General features: G+C 36.7%; 1 pseudogene; it reads right to left on the minus strand.

Annotated features, from left to right (window-relative positions):
• Nucleotides 1-963: 963 nt before the first annotated feature.
• On the minus strand, nucleotides 964-9,394 carry LOC112656213 (40S ribosomal protein S3a-like; annotated as a pseudogene).
• Between the last annotated feature and the right edge of the window lie 14,450 nt (nucleotides 9,395-23,844).

The following is a 23,844-nucleotide window of genomic DNA, read 5'->3' on the forward strand; positions in this document are numbered from 1 at the left end:
AAATCAGTTTTCTCAGGGGATAGCACCATTATCAAGTCAGAGTCTTTGGTTCTGATTCTAACTTTGGCCAATTTCCAACTAATGCTTTGTCCTAAATCTCTTACAGTCAAGCCCCAATGGCTTATATCAGTATTCATTTTAAATATTTAATTATACATCACTTCTCTGTATAATGTATTTTAATGAGATGTAGGCATTATTATGTTCCTGAAAAAAAAAGCATATAGAATTAGATTTTAAATGAATTTGAGAAATTTGTGACTCCCATTTGTTAATCTTATGATAATGTTTGTTTTTAGCAAATCATCATATCAAAATTATATCCAAGAAGAGAAAATTGGGTTTTCAGGTTAATTTTTTAAATTTACATTTCAAAGCATCATCCTCTCCTTGAATACTCCTGTGGTCCATGTGTCTGCCAGATGGCTGTGTTCAACTACTAAGGCTTCATGCCATTTTGTCTAAAAGATACTGAAGCTTTGAGATTTTTTTAAAGAGGGGACTTTATTTAAACTGGGAGTCAGAAAACTAGTTTGATAAAGGGCCAAATAGAAGATATTGCAGGTTTTAGAGGTCATTAGGTCTCTGTTGTAACTCATTTTAGATCTAACTCTACCACTGTTGCTGGAAGTCAGCCAGCAAGTTGGTTGTATGTCAATAAAATTTTACCTACAAAAACAGTGGTGGGCCAGATTTGACAGTTTATTTGCCTATCTCCGATTTTTTAAAATTCATTTTTATTAATCGCTGATAACACCTCCATTCAGATCACTACACCTTAAAATAGATCTACCTTCTTGCCCCTAGTTAGTAGCCAAGAACAATGGATAAAATCCATACAACAGTTCAGAAAAGTTCACATCGTTGGTTCAAGATATCTGCTTCACCAAGATTATTTAAAGAGAATGATCAGAAATTAAATATGACAAATACGATTTTTTATTTGTCAATTAAATGTCTATTTTAAACAGATTCTTGGACTGGTGGCTCATATTCATCAGCTTGTTCAATTGAGCACCTGTCCCAGTAGCAGCTTTTTTAAAAAAAAAAAAAGATTTTATTTATTTATTCATGAGAGGCAGAGATATAGGCAGAAAGGGAAACAGGCTCCTTGTGGGGAGCCCAATGCGGGACTTGATCCTGGAACCCCAGGATTACGACCTGAGCCAAAGGCAGATGTTCAACCACTGAGCTACCAAGGTACCCCCCAGTAGCTTTTCCAGAACTACTACCTTCACCATGAAGATCCATGAGCTTTCCCAATTCAAACCTGGACTTCTTTAGCATGATGTCTTCTTTAACGAAGACATCATAGAGTGGATGAATAGACTAACAAGCCTTATCTCCATCTTTTCTGATGCTATTTGGAATCAATTTATTGACCACTTCTTTCAAGTCATTTGTTTGTACTTCTCAAGTCATGAGTTCTATTATCTTTTTCCAAATTTGGAGAACCTAATGGTGCTTAGCACAAGAGGTCTTCTGAATCTGATTATTGTGTGCATGTCTTTTAGTGAAACAAACACAAAAATAGACAAAGCAAATAACCATCAGTAGCCTTGACATCAACATGAGCTTCAGTCACAGTCTAACATTTTTTGACCATGAAGCACATTTCATCACGGGTAAGATCCATGCCGTGGACATTAACCAGGCAGTTTTTGCCCTTAACATCCTCAGTAATGAGCTTGAATTTTCTAAGTTCGACTACATCATTTTGCAGATGAGCAAGATTCACTTCAAAAACACAACCCTTGAGGCCATCAGATGCAATTTCGGTTCCTCGAGTTCTTGTGATTAATGTTTTTCCAATATTTCTTATTTTGAACGTAGCTAGTGCTTTCATATCATATTAATCTTTCTAAGAATGTGGACCACTCACTTTCTTCACGGCTCCCTTTTCACTACCTTCCTAAGGAGCTGGCTCTTGCCTATCCCTGATTTAAACAGTTTTGCACTTTGTGGAAAATTGACTTCACTAAGCATCATGCAGAAGATGACATACCTATGCAACTACACTTAAAAAATATCTTAGAAATAAATTAACCTATTCCTGCTTGAAATCATTATTTTCATCTTTCTTACTTAAAATTATTTAAAAATCATATAATTCATGTAGAAGTTTGGCAATCACCATGAAATGATATCAGTCCTTCATTGATGATGCTCAGGATTTGAGCCAATTAGAAGATATTGCTCCCACCTTCTGCTCAAAGGTAGAGGACAGAAAAGCACTCATTCCTGTCACCTGCTCCAAGGTGTAGCACAGCATCAACTCTGCTCTCAGGATGATTTAGGGACAGGGAGGCCCTGAGAAAAGATACAAAGTAATTGAATTTTGAACTTGATTCTGCCCACTTTTTCTTTCTCTCCTAACTCCTGGTGTTTGGTGCATGAATTTTTCCTCCAGGTGCACGTTCCAATGTGACAAGGCCCCTGTCCTCCTGAGGCATTCTGCTGCTATCTGGGAAGCATCTCTTTCTATTATTTCCTTTCCTCGTTTTAAAACTTTAATTTCCAACATCAATTTGTTGAAGTGAGCTTTCCAACAGGGCAGTTAGTTATGGGATAATTATATAACTTATTTGCATTTTAATAAGGGATTCCTTAAGTTTTAATGCTTGATTGAATAAATCAGTCTCTGTTCATTGGCTTTTATAGTATTACGAAATGAAGGATCTGCCAGGGATTGCTCACAAGCTGTATACTTTCACTAGTATCCTATTTTGTTTACACTTTATGACAGTCCTATTAGGACAGTTGTTTGAAATCAAACCAGTTCCCAGGATTCTCGTGACTAACGCTCCAGTTCACAGATGAAGGAGGCTGGACAATATTAGTCTATAAGCAGCTTGTTTGTTTGCAACTGTATTTTCTGGTCACTATAAATGTGTGAACAGTGGGTCATTTACTTGGACTCTATCAGAGTTTCAGATGGATTTACTTTAATTCCCCAAAAGACTCTTTTCTCATCATGTTGCCTAAAGAACATTTGAGGTAGAGACAAGAAGAGAGGTGAAGGATAGATGTCACTCCCAGGCCTTCCAGGAAAGCCAAGGGGAGACAGCCAGGAGAGGGTGCTGACATCTGTTCCTGGAGAGAGAAATACCAGCGCACAGAAGACTGAGTCACTGGAAAGGACAAGATTTCTGCATTGACATCTGAAACACTGATTCAGTCTAAGATTCAGATCTGAGAACATGGCAGACCCAGCGCAGTGACGGTGTTAAGAGCATATGGAATGGTCCTGAGCAGGGGCCACCACTCTAGCAATGTCCTGCCAAGGGCTAAGCAGCATCCTCGTGAAGGAGGGTATGTTGCTATAGTTCTCAGTGTCCTAGAATGAGCAAAATCCTCACTCTGTGACATTTTATGACTTGGTTGACATATATGGATGATTCTTAACTATCCAATGACCACTTAAATCAAAACAGTATGGTTCATGCTTAAATTGTACATTCTTGTGTACTATCAAGATGTTCTGAATTAGAGTCTGTGCAGCTGTAGCTCATACAGCTGGTATTTAAACATGCATGTCAAGTGATTCTTATGCATACAGAAGCTGACAAATCACTGGCACACCCTTTTATTAAATCCTTGCAATAACTATGTGAAATAATCTGTTATCCTCATTTTACAGATGAAAAGTTAAAGGTTGAGAGAGATAATATAATTATGCTACTATCATTCTATTAGCTAGAATCAGTGCCCGTATATGAACACAGGACTGCCTGTAGAAACAATAAAAAATCCTGTGACATATAGGTGTTATTTGAATTGTATGCTGCTTACGTGGTGGATTACAGAGCACTTATTTGAATGGAGAAACCAAGATTATGAATTTTACAAGCTAATTTTAACTGAGTTATATATTTTCTGTTTGTTCTTCATGTCAGTGTGTTTATAGTTTCTATAACTAATCCTTTGTTGACCTACTGAGGTTCAAGTTAAATCAATCTAATCAAATATAATCAAATAGAGATTCTTAAAGAGGCCCAATTGAGAAGGCACTCTTGACCTGGGAGTAAGGCACACATTTCTCAAACTTACAAAAGTAGGTCAGAGATGGTAGCTACACATTTAGCATAACACAACGTACAGCTCTTGAATCACTATGTCGTATGCCTGAAGCTAATGTAACATTGAGTATCAACTAGATATCAATAAAAATGTATTAAAATGAAAAAAAAATAAAGTAGGTCAGAGGTTGAGCCTCCAATATATATAAATCCATGGAGAATAAAGCTTTTCACCTACTTTTACCATCCTTGAAATTTGGTATAGAGAGAAGACAAGTGATGTTTTGGAAAGACATGAAGTTAGTCTTGGAGTTAGGATCTCAGTGCATCTGCTAAAATGCAACCACACCTGACAAAATAGTGTTGGTGGCAACAGATACTCCCTTTCCTTGGCTTGATAGAATGCCAAGTGGAAATTGCACTTTTTGGCTAGAAAATGGGCAGGCTCTCCTATCTCTGATCTTTTATGTTGATACTAGACAAGTGACACTGGGCAAGAAATTTATCATCTGCAGAAAATATCAGAACAGAGAGAATTTTATGAACTTGGGTTTAGACTCTAATAATGTGAGATTGGAGGCACTTCATTGGCAATTCATTTGAAGCTATGGGATGGAGAAAAGGAAGTATGTTCATACCCCCAAATCTCCACTTCCTACATTGCAGAAGGCAGAAGTTTCAGAAAAAGGAATAATTTCTTTGTTTATGGCCTTGTGACTGGTTCACAAATAAATCATAATTATGGAAGACTACAATTTTCAGAATATATTTTTTAAACTTCCCTAGCTTAAATAGAATAGTAATTACCTTTTTTCTGAGGATAAAGAAAACAATCTGTGATAATGTCTTCTGGATGGCTTGCACCCATTTTGCTTCTTTTCCAGTTGGGGGGACATTAAAGAAATATTCTGTTTATTTGCAACATCACCTTTTTGCCGACAAGATATAGAGATAGAGACAAGAGTTCTTCGGTTAAACCTAATAGTCACTGACTGCAATGTAAACTCAAATTAAAAAGATCTAGCAAAGAAGGGAAACAGCCTTTCAATATTAGTAACCATCAGAGAAGCAGAGTTGTATTCATCTGAATGCTAATTATAGGAGTGAGTCCTTCCAAAGTCACTAAAGGAAGATAGCTTAGGATGAATCATTTTGATGCAGCAGATATTTTGGGAACTAAACCATTTTTTCCCTTTTTTTTCTTAATAATTGCATATCTTATTAAAACATTAAATATTAACCATTAAACATTGAATGCTTAAACTCTATTTCATTACATCTATATCTAAAACCAGCTCTTTACTTCTGTTAGTAAGTGCTCTTGTAGAGACATCTGCCCACCACTCTGGCCCAAATGCAGAGTATTGTTAGACAAAACATGAATACATAAATTTAAAAGGTGGATAAGCAAATCAAGATAAATATCTCATAGGCCAGAAACTGAAAATTTATGAAAAATATAAAGTGTTCATTTGCTTCGACATGGATGGAACTGGAGGGTATTATGCTGAGTGAAATAAGTCCATTGGAGAAGGACAAACATTATATGGTCTCATTCATTTGGGGAATATAAATAATAGTGAAAGGGGATAGAAGAGAAGGGAGAAGAAATGGGTAGGAAATATCAGAAAGGGAAACAGAACATGGAAGACTCCTAACTCTGGGAAACGAACTAGGGGTGGTGAAAGGGGAGGAGGGTGGGGGGTGGGGGTGAATGGGTGACGGGCACTGAGTGGGGCACTTGACGGGATGAGCACTGGGTGTTTTTCTGTAGTTGGCAAATTGAACACCAATAAAAAGTAAATTTATTATTAAAAAAAAAAGAAAAATATAGAGTGTTAAAGCCACAGATTCTTCTTTAATTTATGATAGGGAGAGGCTGCTTTCTCAAGTATAGAGCATTATAGAAATATAAACAGTACTTTCTGAATTTTAAGACCTCTACTCACAAATAGGAGAGGCTTCTGTAGAATGAGTGTCTCATTATACAGAGACCTGAGCAGGCTTCCTTCCTGAAATGGAGTTCAGGCTCACAGTTTGAAACAGAAGCCTCTACAGCTTCAGAACAATAGTCTGGGCTCAAAGTGCCTATTAACTCAAATACTGTCTTTTTCCTTCATCTAGTATCCAGGGCTGGCTATGTAATTTGCAGGGTTTGGTATAAAATGCAAATATGGGCTCCTAGTTCAAAACACAGGAAAAGAAAAAGTACTGTTAAATGCACTAGAATAAAAACCTTTTCCTTTTATCCATGGTCTTTCTTTTGACTTGTTATTTTATTTTTTTGCTGTTTAATGTCCTAATTAAAGAAAAATTTAAAAAGTTAAAAAACTTAATATTTTTTAATAAAGATTTTATTTATTCATGAGAGACACAAAAAGAGAGGCAGAGACACAGGCAGAGGGAGAAGACGCAGGCTCTATGCAAGGATCCCAATGCGGGACTCGATCTCAGGACTCCGGGATCAGGCCCAGGGCCAAAGGCAGATGCTCAACCACTGAGCAACCTAGGAATCCCCAAAACTTAAATTATTGAAATACACTTCCGTAATCCATCTTTATATTGTGCAATGCTGATTTAAAATAAAATAAAATATAAAAGCATTTAACTCCCACACAGAATCACCAAACTTGCACAGTTCGTGTTTCATAGTATATACTGCACATATATTTTATTACCAGCAGTGGAAACACTGCAGATCACTGACTCTGCTGCTATATTGAACTTATCAATATGCACATGTCTTGCCTGCACCCTCTACCTTTATTTCCTAGTGGTGAGAAAGAACTGAAAGGAGCCAAGCTGTGAGTTCCTGGGTTTTCCCCTCTGAGTCTTCATTGCAGCTCAAGCAGTTGGCTAATACAGAGAAGTGACCCTCCAGTAAGAAACGGATAAGGGCTTAGGTCCCTCAGAGCTCCCTTACCTTCTCTCTGGTTTGAAACAATTCTGGTTGGAACAGAAAGTGTGGTCTCCCAAGGCCGTCCACAGGTTGGTTTACACATGACACCTTGACCTCATGCTCATTTTGCATTTTCTGGAACTCACATTCGTTTTGAGCTCTAGGGCATCACAAAAGCTGCATGGAACCGAGTGTGGGAAACAGGATGTATTCATGCACAGTCTCCATCATCCCTCAGATTCTTCTGACAGTGCACTAGTTGAAAGATAAAATTCTTTTTTTTTTTAATTTTTTTATTTATTCATGATAGTCACACACAGAGAGAGAGAGAGAGAGAGAGAGGCAAAGACACAGGCAGAGGGAGAAGCAGGCTCCATGCACCGGGAGCCCGATGTGGGACTCAATCCCGGGTCTCCAGGATCGCGCCCTGGGCCAGAGGCAGGCGCTAAACCGCTGCACCATCCAGGGTTCCCTGAAAGATAAAATTCTATCACTACCTGGGGTAGTGATAAAAAACTGGGCAGCAGAGTCTTAAGTCCAGGGAGGAGCCCTCCTGACCTGCTGCCCCCGAAGCCCACCTAGCCACTACTGCTTGATTATAGGATTTCCTCAGCAGAAGGCCTGGTCTGGTTGGTGAGCCTCTGGAGGCAGCCTGGAGGAAACTGCCAGACAACTACTAGGAGGGGAGGTAAGGCTAAGAACTGAAGTAATAGTTACACGAGAGGACAAAATACAATGGTGTTCTGGAAATCCATTCACTCTAGAAGATGAAAATAAGGGTGAAAATGTTAAATTAAGTTGAAATAGTTATATTTAGGCTACAAATAATAAGACGAATAATTCTGTGATAAGCAGAAATAATTCAAACAGAAACGAGGAAAGAAAACAAGAATAGATGGATGCAAAATATCCAAATAATTAGAAATAACCAAAATGCAAAATAAAATCATTTTGAAAAACTTAGCTATGAAAAAAAACTTAGCTATGACATGAGAAAACACTAGACTATGAATAATCCAAGCACAAATTAGTGGATAGGATTATAAAACTGAGAAATACACTAGATTGAAGCATTGTACTTATATATACCCATATATGTATGTACACATGTCTAAACTTGCACAGAATTTGCCACACTGATTCAGACTAGTATTTTCCAGAAAACCAGCATTTGCCACACTGATTCAGACTAGTTTTTTTTTTTTCCAGGAAATCAGCATGTATACGTGGTGTTTCCAGTTTAATTTTGACAGTCTTAACTGATAATGATATTTAGTCCAAGCCATTGGATAAAACAGAAATTCTTTAGGAAAGCTATGGGGTAAGTTGGAAGAATTGCCTCTACAAACTCTAAATCTCCTTCTTGATATTTGGCTTCCAGCAATGGATGATTTTCTGGCATATTTGGAAAAAACAGTGACTTTGTTCTGCCTTTCCAGCTTGAATTACAAGTCTTCATCATTTATTTCATTAATTACTTGATCAGATAAGGAAAGTACAGACATAATCAAAGCTGACCTTAGGAAGGCAGATTTTTCACACGCTCTGTACCAGCACGGTTCTTCATATTGTGTAGAAACCAACTCCATTAAACTATTATTTTCTAGGGTTCACCTGGACCTTTTAATAGAGCTCTAATTTTAAGCTTCATTTCACCCTCTTCTATTGCTTTCCTTAATACTTACATCAAGGGACCTCTGATTTACTCCTGCCCTGTGACTATGTGAACTAGAAAGACAGGTCAGATTCTGACCATTATTGAAAAGGGTTCACTTTTGTGTGAATGCACAGGCATTGTGAAGGAGGTGACAGCAGAGACACTACTCGGTGAAGAGGAATAATTTTTACATGAATAAAACCAATGAGCTATTAAAATTTGTGCCACTACAATGATCAAATTCAATGGAATTGTTAAATATTAAAGAAAGCATTTGTGCTCAGACCATAGCACCAAATACAAAATAAAATATTACTCAGAAAATCTAAGACTTAGTTTCTCAACTGAATGGATATAAAAATACTCATTATTGTTGTTATTATTATTTAATTTCCATGCTTAAAATCCTCTTAAAAATATAAAAGATGTTTTATGGAGGATGTCATTCTTTTTTTATATAAATTTATTTTTTTATTGGTGTTCAATTTGCCAACATATAGAATAACACCCAGTGCTTATCCCATTCTTTAATATGATATTTGATTTTCCAACCAGTTTCAAATTAATATTTAGTTGAATCCTGGGTGGATGTTGTTCCCATTGTGGTGCATATGTATGTTGCTCTATGTGTAGATGTATATTTGCCAAAACATTTGGTAGACATAGATATCTAGCAAGCATCCTTGATAATTCTTTTTCCTTTACCCCCAGCATCTCATCAATCACCAAAACCTGATAGTTTTGCCTCATAAATATTTCTCAGGTTTGGCCACTTATTTGCGTCTCCACTTATACCCTCCTTCTCTGACCCACAGTCATTTCACATCAGGACTACTAGAAGTCTCCACCTTAATTGCTGACTGTGTGAAAAACACCTGGCTGACAGGCAGTCCGCTGTGACGGAGGAGATTATATCTGAACTTGCGAAACATTATCATGAGGCACAAATCAGACCGAGGGATCTGAAGCAGGACAGGCAAGATACATCAACCACAAATTCTGTTTATCCCAGTATATGAATGATGAGACCTCAGCTAAACCAACCTAATTGTAATTGTGCATGAGCTCTGTGTTCTAAACAAGACTAGACCTGCCAAAGCCCCGCCAACTCTGCCCTGTGACTCACTGTACCTTCCATGTTCTCAGTTGATTTTCCTAGCTCTCCCTTCAGAGAAGCTCATGGTTCCACTAGGCTACTCTCTACCCTGTGAGACAAGCTAATAAAACTAACTGTATTTTGTTTCCAATGTGTGCCTGGTGGTCTTTCATCAGTAGGCTCAAATAACTGGAGAGAAGACAAAATTTGGCAAGATCCTGCATGGACCAGAACCCTTAATGTGATAATAGTCTGTGGATCTGAGAGTTTTTGAGTCTTTATTCCCCAAGGCCACTGTGACTGTGCAAGAAGTGGTTATTATTAACTGAACTATAGATACTGACTAAAGTAATATAGATATTGGCTAACAAGTATTGATCATGTGACATGTATTAAACTCTGTCCTAGGGACTTCCAAGATATGATACCTTTTTTTCTAAAGATTTAATTAATTAATTTAGAGAGAGAGTACAAGCCAGGTGAGATGCAGAAGGAGAGGGAGAGAGCAGACTCTGACCTGAGTGTGTAGGTGATGCAGGGCTGAATCTCACAACACTGAGATCAATACTGAGCTGATGGGGATCCCTGGGTGGCTCAGTGGTTTGGAGCTTGCCTTCGGCCCAGGGTGTGATCCTGGAGTCCTGGGATCAAATCCCACGTCGGGCTCCCTGCATGGAGCCTGCTTCTCCCTCTGCCTGTGTCTCTGCCTCTCTGTCTCTCTGTCTCTCTCATGAATAAATAAATAAAATATTAAAAAAAAAGACTGAGCTAAAACCAAGGGTTGGACGCTCAACCTACTGTACCACCCAGGTGCCCCACAAATATGATACCCTTTAATCCTCAAAATGAATGATCTTATGAGGTAGATAACTCACCCTGTTTTACAGAAAAAAAGAAATTGAGGCACAGAGAAATTAAGTAACCTGCTAGATATCATAAATTGTTTTATCTCTTGACAAAGTAAAAGGAAACAAATCTGCTTAATACCTATGAGTGTGGGATATACAGCATTGCAGACTGGATTTATATCTTGCTCCACCTCTTAGCACAGTAATTATTATTTATCAGAAGTTTTTATCCATGGCAGAAAGAAAGAAACTAAAAGGGGGCACTTAACACTTATGTTTTGTTTTGTTTTAAAGATAGTCATTTTTCTACTCTGAAAACATTCTGAGACACTGGAAGTTTGGAGAGTAATAGATGAACGGACATACAGACACATAGGTGGCTGGATTAATAACTGAAAGTCATTTTTTTCTTTTCTTTTGGTCTCTGTATAACATATCTAATTGCCTAAACAAATATCTTAAAGAATCCTTCCTAGGAGGGACAAACTATTTATAAGTGGTAAATGACCACTAGCCTTTAATCTCAACTATTAAAGATCACATGGAGATTCTACGTGTTAAACGTATGATGCAAAGTCTCTTTGGATCTCTTATTCCCTGATTTCCCTTTTCATTTCTTCTCTCCAATCATCTTTTAAATAAAACTTTTATTTTTCTCTTATGTGAACTTTTCCATCAACTGCTACTTACCTTTTACCAAAGAAGAGCATGAAAAATTGAATTTCATGAATATCCCTTATTCCTAGTTATAATTAGATTTCATTTTGTGTGTTTTAAAGTATTTTTGATGATTATTACTGAAGCTAGATGTATAATATATTGCACCCTTGCTTGAAATAAGTCTCAAAAACAAATTAGCTTATCCTCTGCAGAACATGTCCGTGCCTATGTGGTAGGCATGGTAATCCAGACATACTTTTTTATTTATTTGGTCTTGAGTAAAAATTGTCAATAGATTGAGCAATGTGAGATTAACAAAAGAGTATGAAGTATTCTCAAATTAGAAAAATATATAAAGAGAATATGACCTCTTCCATTGAATTTATATATGTCCTGGTTTCAAGCATTCAGTCCTTTATAGATTCAAGGTTATAGCTTGGGGACTGTGCCTGCCCATTGCAGAGAGCTAATTTATTTTTCCCCAGAAATGGATTTCATTTTCCTTTGTGCATCATCAGCACATTTTTAAAGTTCTGATGGTAAATTTTATAGTGGCAATGTGCAGTAGAATTTCATTTAATTTTGAGTTCCCAGGTTGACTAGCAACCTGGGGGTTTTATTATTATTTTATTTCCAAAAAATGCATTACTATTTGAAAACAGAAAATATCCAAAACATCAACTTATTTCAGGGCAATAGAGTTGGAGAAACAGTGGAAAAGAAAGTAGAAAATAGTAATTTAAAGTTGTTGATTTTTTTCTCATTTCTGAAGCATAGAGTGTCGGTAGATGTTTTGGGTAAGTAATAGGATAAAATTCAGGTATTAAGTCTCCATATTTTAACAAGTAAATCACACCAAGTTATTTCCCTTAACTTTTTCCTTTGTTCCTTTACTGAAGAAACACTGTATAGCATCTTGTTTTCCAAAATTTGGGGAAGCTTATTTTTAACTTGATTTTTATACTCCAAAATTATTAGGATTCAAACTCAACAACTATAACAAAAAAAGAAACCAAGAATACTGTTTCCTCTACAAAATAATACAGAAGAAAGTAAGGAGAAAGATATAGTATGGTGAAATCAAATTACCCTCCACTGATGAGAACCAAAAATTTGTCTCCACTCCAAGGTAATAAAATCACATTATATACTTTAATTTTCAAAACAAAGTGTAGAGAATGATTCCTGCTGTGGGAACTCAAGACCAAAGAAAAGTAAGGAGCTTGATTAGTTCTATACTTACAGGCATCCAAATATGTCATATGAATTAATGGCTAAAGGACCCTGCTGCTTGCGATATTGATTGCATGATTTCACTGAGATTTGTACAACGTTTGCTTTTGAAGTTATAACTTAGTATTGATGTATTTCCTATACAAGAAGCCTCATTTGTGGGATGATGAATGACTGTTTACTGAGGGAAAGAATATGAAGTCTCACCCATTGATTTAGTAGATTATCCAGTTTTCAAAAAGTAGATGTTCTTCCAAGAACAAAAGTGGGGGACCCTTGCAAGTTCAGTGTAAGAAAATCAAATCTGCATTTGTGGGTCATGACTGGAAAACCCACAAAAGGCACCCTGTTCTACTCCCTGGAACCTGTGAGTGTGTTAAATTGCAAGGTGAAGGGGATTAAAGGTTCATACCCGAAGGTGGAGAGACTCTCTTGGATCATTCAAGTAGACCCAGGACAGTTGCGTAAACTCCTAGAAGGGCAAGCAGAAACGTTGGTCAGAGGTTTGGCCTGACAAAGACTCCCTTTCTCTGTTGCTGTCTTTGAAGATGGAACCAAGGAGTGTGGTGGCCTCTAGAACCTAGGAACAGCTTTCAGCTTACAGCCCCATCAGAGGGATCTGAGCTCTGCGACCACAGGAAACTGATTCTGCCTGCAAAATGGGGCGAGGAAGAAACAGGTTTTCCTGTGGAATCTCCTGAAATAAATACAGGCTGCTGACGCCTTGATTTGAGCCCGGGGTTGAACTTCTGATGGATAGAATTGTAAGATACAAATCTGTGTTGTTTTAAGCCACGAAGTTTGTGGGGTTTTGTTACTGAAGCAACAGAAAATGAATACACGGGGTGGCAGACATTTGACAGAAGCTAGCATGGGAATAGGGAAGAAGACATAAAATAGAAAAATAGAATTCAAAATCACGCTGTATTTGGTATAACTGAAGTCATTTAGCCAATGCAAACATTCATCATTATATAATGGATAAGTTATTTGGGAACAGACAGATCCTGTATTAACACTCAGGCCCAGCTACTTAGTTATTAATGAATATTCTGTATTCTTAGAGTTACAATTGCCTTCAGTGTGCACATTCCAAGGAAAGACTCCTAGATAAAATTAGGAAAGACCTAGTGACCATTTAAATTGTAATGATTTATTTTTTTTTAATTAATTAATTTATTTTTTTTACTCAGTCATGATTCAGCCAAGCTCATTTCCAGGGAGGAATGACTCCAGATCCAGGAAAACATGTCATGATGCTGGGGGTAAAATAAAGTTTAGGACATTTCACCAGCCTTACTGTGTCCTTCATTTCATGCGAATCAAACAATACCTGGACCAAAGGCAAGTTGTATTATAAAGTATCTTAGCAATTTTTAAAAACAAAATACTATTACAGTATGCTCAGTATCCTCTAAAGTCCTCAATCACTAATTATATTTTCAATTTTAAGCAGCAGTGCTAGTTGATGTTGGCAGAGAGTGGGGTGGAGGAGGAAGATGAAGACCATGAGAAAGGACGAAACAACTTGCCTTTGTGACTTAAATTCTTTGCTTTAAGACATCCAGTCTCATCCTTGTGAGCTCCTATTATTTGTTGGTGTTTAGGATGACCCATTAACAAGCCTGAATTCGTATCTACTAAAAAATCTAGCATCGCAATCCAAAATTGAAAAATAATAATATATTTATTCAATTTTTATGCCTACAGCCTTCTCCTAAGAAGGCAGCTTTTGTAGTAAGGTCTAGAAAATTATTGTCTAGAACCATCCATCTAACACGGTTGCAAAATGGAAAAAAAAAAAAAGTAAAGAAAGAAAAAGACAAAGAGAGAAAGAGGAAACCATTATAAAATACAAAGTCATACTAAGGTCTGAAAGTTTGGTACTCTATCAAGTTAATAATTATGTTTTAGTGTTTGACTTCTCTTCCATAATTCATATGAAAAATAAGTCCTTAGGAGATTATTTATTTTATGCTGTGAAGATAACTTCTGTTCAGTGATATTTACTTTTATTGTACAAACATAGTATTTGGCCATGAAATTTAAGATTTAAAGTTATGTGTAGGAATTAAAAAAAAGTATTGGGTCACCTGGGTGGCTCAGTCCGTGAAGTGTCTGCCTTTGGTCTCGGGGTCCTAAGATCAAGCCCCACATCGGCTCCCTTGTCATTGGGGAATCTGCTTCTCCATCTCCCTCTGCCGCTCTCCCTGCTTCTACTGTATAATTAATAAACTGTGTTATATTAGTTTCAGGTGTACAATATAATAATTCAATAATTTTATACATTTCTTAGTGTTCAAGATAAATATACTCTCTTTTTAAGGTTTTATTTAAATTCCAGTTAGTAAACATACAGTATTATATTAGCGTCAGATGTATAACGTAGTGATTCAACACGTCCATACACCACTCGATGCTCATCATGACAGGTGCCCTCCTTCATCCCTATCACCTATTTCTCCCATCCTCCCACCTCCCCTCTGGGGACCATCAGTGTGTTCTCTAGATTTAAGTCTGTTTCTTGGTGTATCTCTCTCTCTCTTTCTCTTTTTTTTTTTCCCCTTTGGTCACTTGTTTTATTTTTTTAAATATTAGTGAAATCATATAGTATTTGTCTTTCTCTGACTGACTTATTTCACTCAGCATAATACTCTCGAGATCTATCCATATCATTGCAAATGGCAAAATTTCATCATTTTTTTTTGTGGCTGAGTCATATTCCCTCGTATATGTACCACATCTTCTTTATCCACTTATCAGTCATGGACACTTGGACAGTTTCTATCATTTGGTTATTGTAAATAATGTTGCTATAAATATTGAGGCAAAACCTGATGTTTCTTGTGTTGTTGATTAGCCATTTTGACAGGTATGAGGTGACTCATCTCACTGTAGTTTTGATTTGCATTTTCCTGATAATAAGTGACATTAAGTACCATTTAATGTGTCTGTTGGCCATCTGGAGTCTTCTTTGGAAAAATGTCCATATCTTTGGTCTATTTCTTAAGTTGTTTTATTTGTTTTTGGGGGTGTTTGCTTTCAAAAGTTCTTTATACATGTAGGACACTAATCATTTATTGGATATGTCATTTGCAAATATCTTCTCCTATCCTATGGGTTGCCTTTTAGTTTTGTGGATTGTTTCCTTTCTTGTGCAGAAGCTTTTTTATTTTTGGACGACAGTTCCATTAGTTTATTTTTGCTTTTGTTTCCCTTATCTCATGAAACATATTTAGAAAGAAGTTGCTGCAATGTCAAAGAAGTTACTGCTTGTGTTCTCCTCTAGGAGTTTCATGGTTTCAGGTATCATATTTAAGTCTTTAGTCCATTTTGAGTTTATTTTGTATGTTGTGTAGTAATACAGCCCAGTTTCATTCTTTTGCATGTTGTCAGATGTCCCCAACACCATTTGTTGAAAGACTATCTTATTCCCATTGGAAGCTCTTTCCTGTTTTGTCAAAGATTAATTGACTATATAATAATGGGTTCATTTCTGGGTTTTCTATTATGTTCTATTGATCTATGTGCCTATTTTTGCTTGTACCATGGTTTTTGATCCTTACAGCTTTGTAATATGACTTAAGTACAGAATTGTGATGCTCCAAGCTTTGCTTTTCTTTATAAAGATAGTGTTGGCTATTCCAGGGCAATTTGTGGTTCCATACATATCTTAGGGTACTTTGTTCTAGCTCTGTGAAAAATTCTGTTGGTGTTTCGATAGGCATTGAATTAAATGTGTAGATTGCTTAGGGTAGTATAGATGTTTTAACATTATTTATTCCTCCAATCCATGAGCACAGAAGCTCTTTCCATTTCTTTTTCCATCTTCAACTTCTTTCATTAGTGTTTTATAATTTTTAGAGTACAGGTCTTTCACCTCTTTGGTTGGATTAATCCCTGTGTATCTTATGGATTTTTATGCAATGGTAAATGGGATTATTTCCTTAATTTCTCTTTCTGCTCGTAGATGCAACAGATTTCTATATGTTGATCTTGTATCCTGTGATGTCACTGAATTCATTTATTAGTTCTAGCGGCTTTTGGTGGAGTCTTTTGGGTTTTCTATATACAGTATCAGGTCATTTGCAAATAGTGACAGTTTGACTTCTTCCTTGCTGATTTGGATGCCTTTTATTCCTTTTTGTTGTCTAATTGCTGAGGCTAGGACTTACAGTACTGTGTTGAATAAAAGTGGTGAGAGTGGACATCCTGTTTTGTTCTTTATTGTGGAGGAAAAGCTCTGTTTTTCCCCAATGAGTACAATGGTAGCTGTCTTTTCATAACTGTCTTTTCATATATGGCCTATATTAAATTGAGGAAAGTTCCCTCTAAACGTACTATGTTAAGGGTTTAATCATCAATGGATACAGTACTTTGTCAAATGCTTATTCTGCATGGATTGAAATGATCATATGGTTTTATCCTTTCTCTTGTTGATGTGATGTTATCATGTTGATTGATTTATGAATATTGAACTTCCCCTTATATCCCAAAAATAAATTTAACTTGATTGTAGTGGCTGACTCTTTTTTTAAAAAAAAATATATATTGTTGGATTTGGATTACTAGTATTTTGTTGAGGATTTTTACAACTATGTGTATTAGAGATAATGGCCTGTAGTTCTCTTTTTTTGGTGGTGTCTTTATTTGGTTTTGGTATCAGGGTAAGGCTAGCCTTATAGAATTAATTTAGAAGTTTTCCTTCCTTTTCTATTTTTTGGAATAGTTTTAAAAGAACAGCTATTAAATATTTAGTAGATATGTGCCCATGAAGTTATCTGATCATGGATGTTTGTTTGTTGGGAGTTTTCTCATAACTTATTTAGTTTCTTTGCTGGTTATCCATCTGTTCAAATTTTCCATTTCTCCCTGTTTCAGGGTTGGTAATTTATATGTTTTTATGATTTACCCATTTCTTCTAGGTTGTCCAATTTGTTGGCATATAATTCTTCATAATATTAAACTATTCTCTGGAGAATTGGCATCATAAAACAGAACAACCTGGATCGTCATTTCCAAGCAAAGACTGAGCATTATTCTAGAGGAGTAGTGCATTTCTCATCTACATATATTCTTTCTATTTGAATCTCTATCCCTTATACCTACATGAATTTTAGGTCTCCGAATTATTGCCTAGCCATGAGTGATCGCAAGATGTTACTTGCACATAAAATATTTTATTATGTGAAAATTGTCAAAAAACGATGATTGATAATGAGACAATATCCTTTCTTCCAGCAACTTAGGTATAATAGACATGTAACAACTTAGGTATAATTGAATGTAACATTGTATTAGTTTCAGGTGAACATGATTTGAAATTTGTGTATACTGCAAAATAATCCCCACAATAAGTCTAGTTGATACCCATCATCATACACGGTTACAATTCTTTTCCTGTGACAAGAGCTTTTAAAAATCTAATCTCTTAAAAAAAATCTAATCTCTTTTGTTTTTAATACTAACAAATTTAAAGGGTGTGAGGTGGTATCTTGTTGTGATTTTGACATTCATTTACTTAATGATTAATGATATTGTGCATGTCTTCATGTGCTTATTGATAATTTGTAAATCTCCTTTGGAGGATAACTATTAAATTCCTTCATAAGTGTTCTTTATGTATTCTAAATATTTGTGTTTTGTTTTGCTTTTTTGTTTTCTTTTCCATTTCACCGTGGTAAAATTCAGGTACAGAACTATTTTGTATTGTTTTTAAGTGGTGACATCTGGGGTTATTTTACTCAGGCTGAATGTATGTATTTATACATGTAAACATATAGAGCAAATATATAAATGTATGTAATATATGTTAATATGTATATGTTAATTTAGATATTAATATTTACATTAACATATATAAATGTATATAGTATGTATATGAGTATGTATAACATCTGGACGTGAACATATAGACATTAATACATGTATATAACATATATATGTGTTATTGTTTGCATGTTATATATGTGTATAAATTTCTACATATTTTATCTATAAATATTCACTGAGAGAGAGAAATATTCATTCACAAATGCTATCTAGAAAAGAAAATAGTTGGAGTGAGGCTAGCAGAATAATGCTTGTCAATAAAACTTAACATGTTTGCTTGTTAAGACTCAGAGCTGCTGTGCTCTCAGAGCTGACTTCCAATCCCCACCTACTGCTGAATGTCTGCACTGTCCTGACCTGGTCCCAGGTGTTCTCTTCTTAGCCTTTTCGTGTCTGAGACACAGTGAGTACTCTTGAGGCTGCTGAGAGTAGGACAGCAGCCTCTGTAAAGCCATAGAACAGAGCCTGAAATAGAAAGACTCTGGTGAGCTTTGTTATTACTGTTAACTAGTGTTTTTATTTGGTTTTATCAATATTTTGCTGCAAGGAAATACATCTAAGTCCTTAAAGACCCCTGTTTCCTGTGGTCGTTTGTGGAGGAAGCTCTTGGAGTGCAAGATGGCTGGTGTCTCATGCGCAGGGTATCATCTCAGGGTCCAAATTTGGTCAAATTTCCTTTCTGACCTGAGCTGCCACAGCCATTTCATGTCTCACCATAGTCACCGAGAGTGAGGCATGTGCTGGACAGAGGGAGCCTGAGCCCAGGAGAAGCTCTCTGTGTTTTCCTTATCCTTCTCAAGAGGGGGAAATACCTCTGGCAACTGAGGTGCCATTCAGTTTTCCTGGAATAAGACCAACTGCCTCTACCAGCTCTTAAATTCTGAATGGCTAACTTTTTTCCTGACACAGTTTCTCAAAAGCCAGATGGGTTTCTGTAACTCTGCAGAGCAGAATTCCTATACAATCATATTTGGTCCGAAAGTGCTTCCAAGTCTTCAGCCTTTTCTCTGCCTGGGATTCCAGATTTGCTTTTCCAAATACTGAAAAAGAGTGGCTGCAATTGTCTTCCACTGGCCAAATGTTGAAAATGTATGAGGTTAGTAGAATTTGCTTTGGGGTATCTTCTAAAGTTTTGCTCACATTTTATCCTTCCTTATCCTGTATCTGACCCTGGCTGACCTCGTTATCAGCTAGATATGTCCTGACTCACACTGTGATGCCACATTTCAATCCCCACTTTACTAGGGTCTGTAGTCCCGAACAATGCAGCCTTACTGGTAACACAAGAAAAATAGGGGTGATGCTTAATGGGAGAAGAGTCTTTCCAACACACCTCATACTGTAGAGTGTCTAACTACTGACATCCTCAGCACTTCCAGCCACCTAGATGGAGTACTGCATGGTGGCAAAGGCGAGCTGAAATACGAATACCCACACACTCTTGTGGGCCTCTGTGTGGGCCACTTCATGTCTCTTGAACCCAATTTCATTATCTGAGAAATGAGGATAAAACATTTGTCTATAATATCCTTGAAAGAATTTAACTAGGAACATACATGTGGCATATTACAGTATCTGTAAAAATATACCAAGCACTCAGAATGGAACTATGTGGCTATAATTACTATGTACTCAAAGAATATGATTATTTTGCCTTAAAGATGAGAAAATTATGGTCCAGAGAGTGCCAGATGCCTTGCATAAGTTACATAATGAGTCTTTGGGGAAAAAATAGGGCTAGAATTTAGGTATTCTCACGTCTGGGACAATAATAATTCACTGACAATAAGAAGTCCTGAAAATGAATTAGAAAGGTGTAACATGTTCTAGTTCTCCAGAAGTATTATAATACTGCTGTTAGAATTAACATATTCAGAAAAAGAAGTTAATGTGATTAATATATTGAAGATCATATTTATAAATTTATTTACAAATTTTTCAGCCTGTCAATTACTGATCTTGTTTTTTTCCTTTTCACACAGGATATAATTAGTAATAATAATATAATTACCACCTACTTCTGATGCAAAATTTTTCTCAGATGTTCCAGATACACTATTCATATTAATTTAATGCTAAAAACTCACGAAAGGAAAGTAAATAATAAGTATAGAGAAAGCAACTTGTAGAAAATAATTAGAAAACTTGTATAACCCTGAAATACGCTTTTTTCTTATTGCCTTTGTGTGTTTGTTTCACAGTTTTGTTTTGTTTTGAAGGCTTCCCTGTTCTCCCACTTACATCATTCTTTCTCGCCTCTTGGTACACATCCAGTTTCCCAACCTTGGTTAGGCTTTAGTTTCTTTGTATGTTTGTCTGGTTTAGAAAGGCTCTGCTTAAAGACTGATCATATGCATTCTTTCCAATGATTAAAAAACTGCTATTTCTAGTGTTCTTTTGGAATGTGTGCATTTTATGGAATTGGAACCACCAAATATAGTCTTCAGTTTATTAAAGGCATCGTACCTAAGGGACCAGAAATACTTAGCAACGGAATATTATCTACAAAGCCTACCCTACAGCCAAGTTCAGCTCCTTTCTGATCCTGTTATCTGGATGGCTCAGCGGTTTAGCACCATCTTCAGCCCAGATCCTGATCCTGGAGACTTGGGATCCAGTCCCACGTCGGGCTCCCTGCATGGAGCCTGCTTCTCCCTCTGCCTGTGTCTCTGCTTCTCTCTCTCTGTCTGTCTCTCATGAATGAATAAAGAAAATCTTTAAAGAAAAAAAAAGGAACTTGCCTAAACAGCTATTCTCAACAGCTTCATCATCATCATTGTCATTATTGTTTTGCTAGTATCATGTTACATTTTAAAGAGATAACTTAATTTTTAATTTTTTGAAGCCATCATTTAATTTTCAAAATCACAATTTCCTTTTTTTCTATTCATTTGCTGTTTGCTATTGAGGTTTTTGTTTTGGGGGAGGGAGAGGAGTGACTTCTATACCTCCTATTAGAACACATAGAACTTTCTAAATCTTTCTCTCTATATCTTAAAATCTGCTCTTATTTTCCATGCTTTTGGTGCCTATAGTTTGGAAATTTTTCTTAATTTGTCTGTTAGGTATCTTTTCAACCATTCCAACTGTTTTCCTGTATTTTTTTTTTTTTTAAAGATTGCTTTTCAACAAAAATATCTTCTCCTCTTCTGATTTTATTCTTTTTTTCTTTCTTAAATAGTATCCTGGGTTTGCTTTAGGGATACAATATATTCTTGAATCTTTCTAACACACAAATTTGAATTTCAAAGGGGCTTAAAATGCTTTTCCATTTCTAAATGATGAGGGTAGTGTGGGGATATACAACTGGAGTAATCGCCTCCACCATGTAAGTCAAGTGCACTTGATGATTCACTTGAGGAAGGAGGGTGGTGTAACTGAAGTAGTGGGTCAGCTCTGGATCACAATCAACAAGGCAGTGCCTCAGCACTGGCGTAGAATCCACCAAGGCCTCGGCTATGTTGGATGGCTGCCCTTGCAAATGTCATCAGCCCATGGCTCTCAACTCTTCTGGGAAGCAGAACTTCTCTGAGTCTTTAGCCTGCATCTAAGTTTGAAGCATGCATGTTTGTGTACTTTTATCCAAATATTCCAATACTGATGGAGAGCTCAATAGACTCCCTTTTGCCAGAAGAAGAAAATTTCAGGATACAAACGATACCATTCATTTATTCATATATGTATTTTTAAATTTATTTGCTTTCATGCCAAGAATTTAAACTTCCAACTGTGGTTTTCTAAGTTACAAGTTTCAGTGTGATATTTCCACACTAGATACAACATGATATTTTTATGTAGTGTAGTTTATGGAAATACCATTCCTAGTATTAAGTGACCATTCCCACACTCCTTAGGTGATAGCCTTGTAAATGTCACAGATTGAGAGAACTCTATGTCACTTATGTCTCGTTAACACTGCCCAATACAGCACTCTGGCTCTCATCAACTTGAAATGACAGGCATAGGGGATCCCTGGGTGGTTCAGCGGTTTGGCGCCTGCCTTCAGCTCAGGGCGTGATCCTGGAGTCCCAGGATCGAGTCCCACATCAGGCTCCTGCATGGAGCCTGCTTCTCCCTCTGCCTGTGTCTCTGCCTCTCTCTCTGTGTGTATCCCTCATGAATAAATAAATACAATATTTTTTAAAAAAAGAAATGACAGGCATTTGTTTGATCAGGGTCTGAGAGTCAGTGATGTGGGTGAGGCCTCGCCTCTTGTTCTGCTGTGGATCACCAGGTATTGGTCTAATCGTCAGCTGGGACGAAGGAGACAACGGACCCTCTGCATTTCATCTAACGGGCTACACTGGGTGTGATCTCCTAGCAGAGGGGGGACAGAGCCACCATGTCTAACTAAACACGGCCTTGCAAGCCTCTGCTTAATCCACATTTGTTAACTCCCCATTGGCCAGAGGAAGGCCTGTGGCTAAAGTCAGAATGACAGACATGTATGTCACCTCTCAGGATGGACTGTGAAATCACAGTGGAAAAGATATAAACACAGGGAGGACTCTCATCTCAGTCTATCCACAGTGTGAACTTCCTATTGATTTCCTAAGTATGTGTGAATTACATTTCTCAACCGAATATTTTGACCTCCCATTTGTAGATAGAAATATCTTTTGTATGATCATCAAGTACCTGTGTCCCTAAAGGCCTATTTTGTTATTTCTTCCTGGATATCTATATCTGTATGTGTGCTTGCAGACTTAAGATCTGTTTCAAACTGGGCAGGTATGGCAGGCCAGGAAATTCCAGGGAAACCAGCATGGAAGTTTTAGGATAAGAAATGTAAAGGAACAGTTTGGAGGAGAAGGATTAGAGCATGATCTGGGATTTGTCTTCTATAAGAATTTTGAAGAACAGTAGTGTGTTGGTTTCTTTTCTCTTGCTGTAAGTTGTACACGTTGTCAGTTGTGTACATTTGAAAAAGAGGTGCCCAGGCTTTGCCACTCTCACTCTCTGAAAATAACATTGTCCATGAGTCAATCTCATGATTTCTCCTTTTTAGCTGTAGGTTTTTCTAGAGCTGCCTGAGATCCCATCTAACTGTTGAAATCTGAAAGCTAAGGGAAAGTTCAGATTAAATAGTCAAAGAATGCCATTTATTGCAGATAGTTTCTCTATATTAGGCCTATGTCCAGCCTGGACACGCTGAGGCCTCCGTATTTAAGAATCTGGCAGCTCTCTTTTTCATATATTCATTAAAAATGGTAATTTGTACTCATAAGGCCAAGATTTGCAGTTCTGTGACCCAGCAAGTCAGGCACTGTTGATTAAGATGTGATGACATCTTATAATACTATGCTCACTTGAGTGTTATCAACATAGTGAATTTTTAAATCATTTATAACTGAAATTAAAATATCAAAAAGTAGTTTTCATGAGTAAATAAAATTATATTAAATCTTCACACAAAAGCTATTGAAGTCACTAATGATGAATGTTCTTTTCACTGTTAGTTTTGTAAGGAGTGTTAAAATTTTGAATGAAACGTCACAGGACACAGCTTCGATGTCTGACATCTCTGGGGTCATGTGTATTCTAACTAGGTCATGGGAACAAAAAACTGTTGGTGACAGTTTCCTATCAGGCATAATTTT

The sequence above is a fragment of the Canis lupus genome, chromosome 26, assembly GCF_003254725.2.
Source record: "Canis lupus dingo isolate Sandy chromosome 26, ASM325472v2, whole genome shotgun sequence".
NCBI lineage: Eukaryota > Metazoa > Chordata > Mammalia > Carnivora > Canidae > Canis > Canis lupus.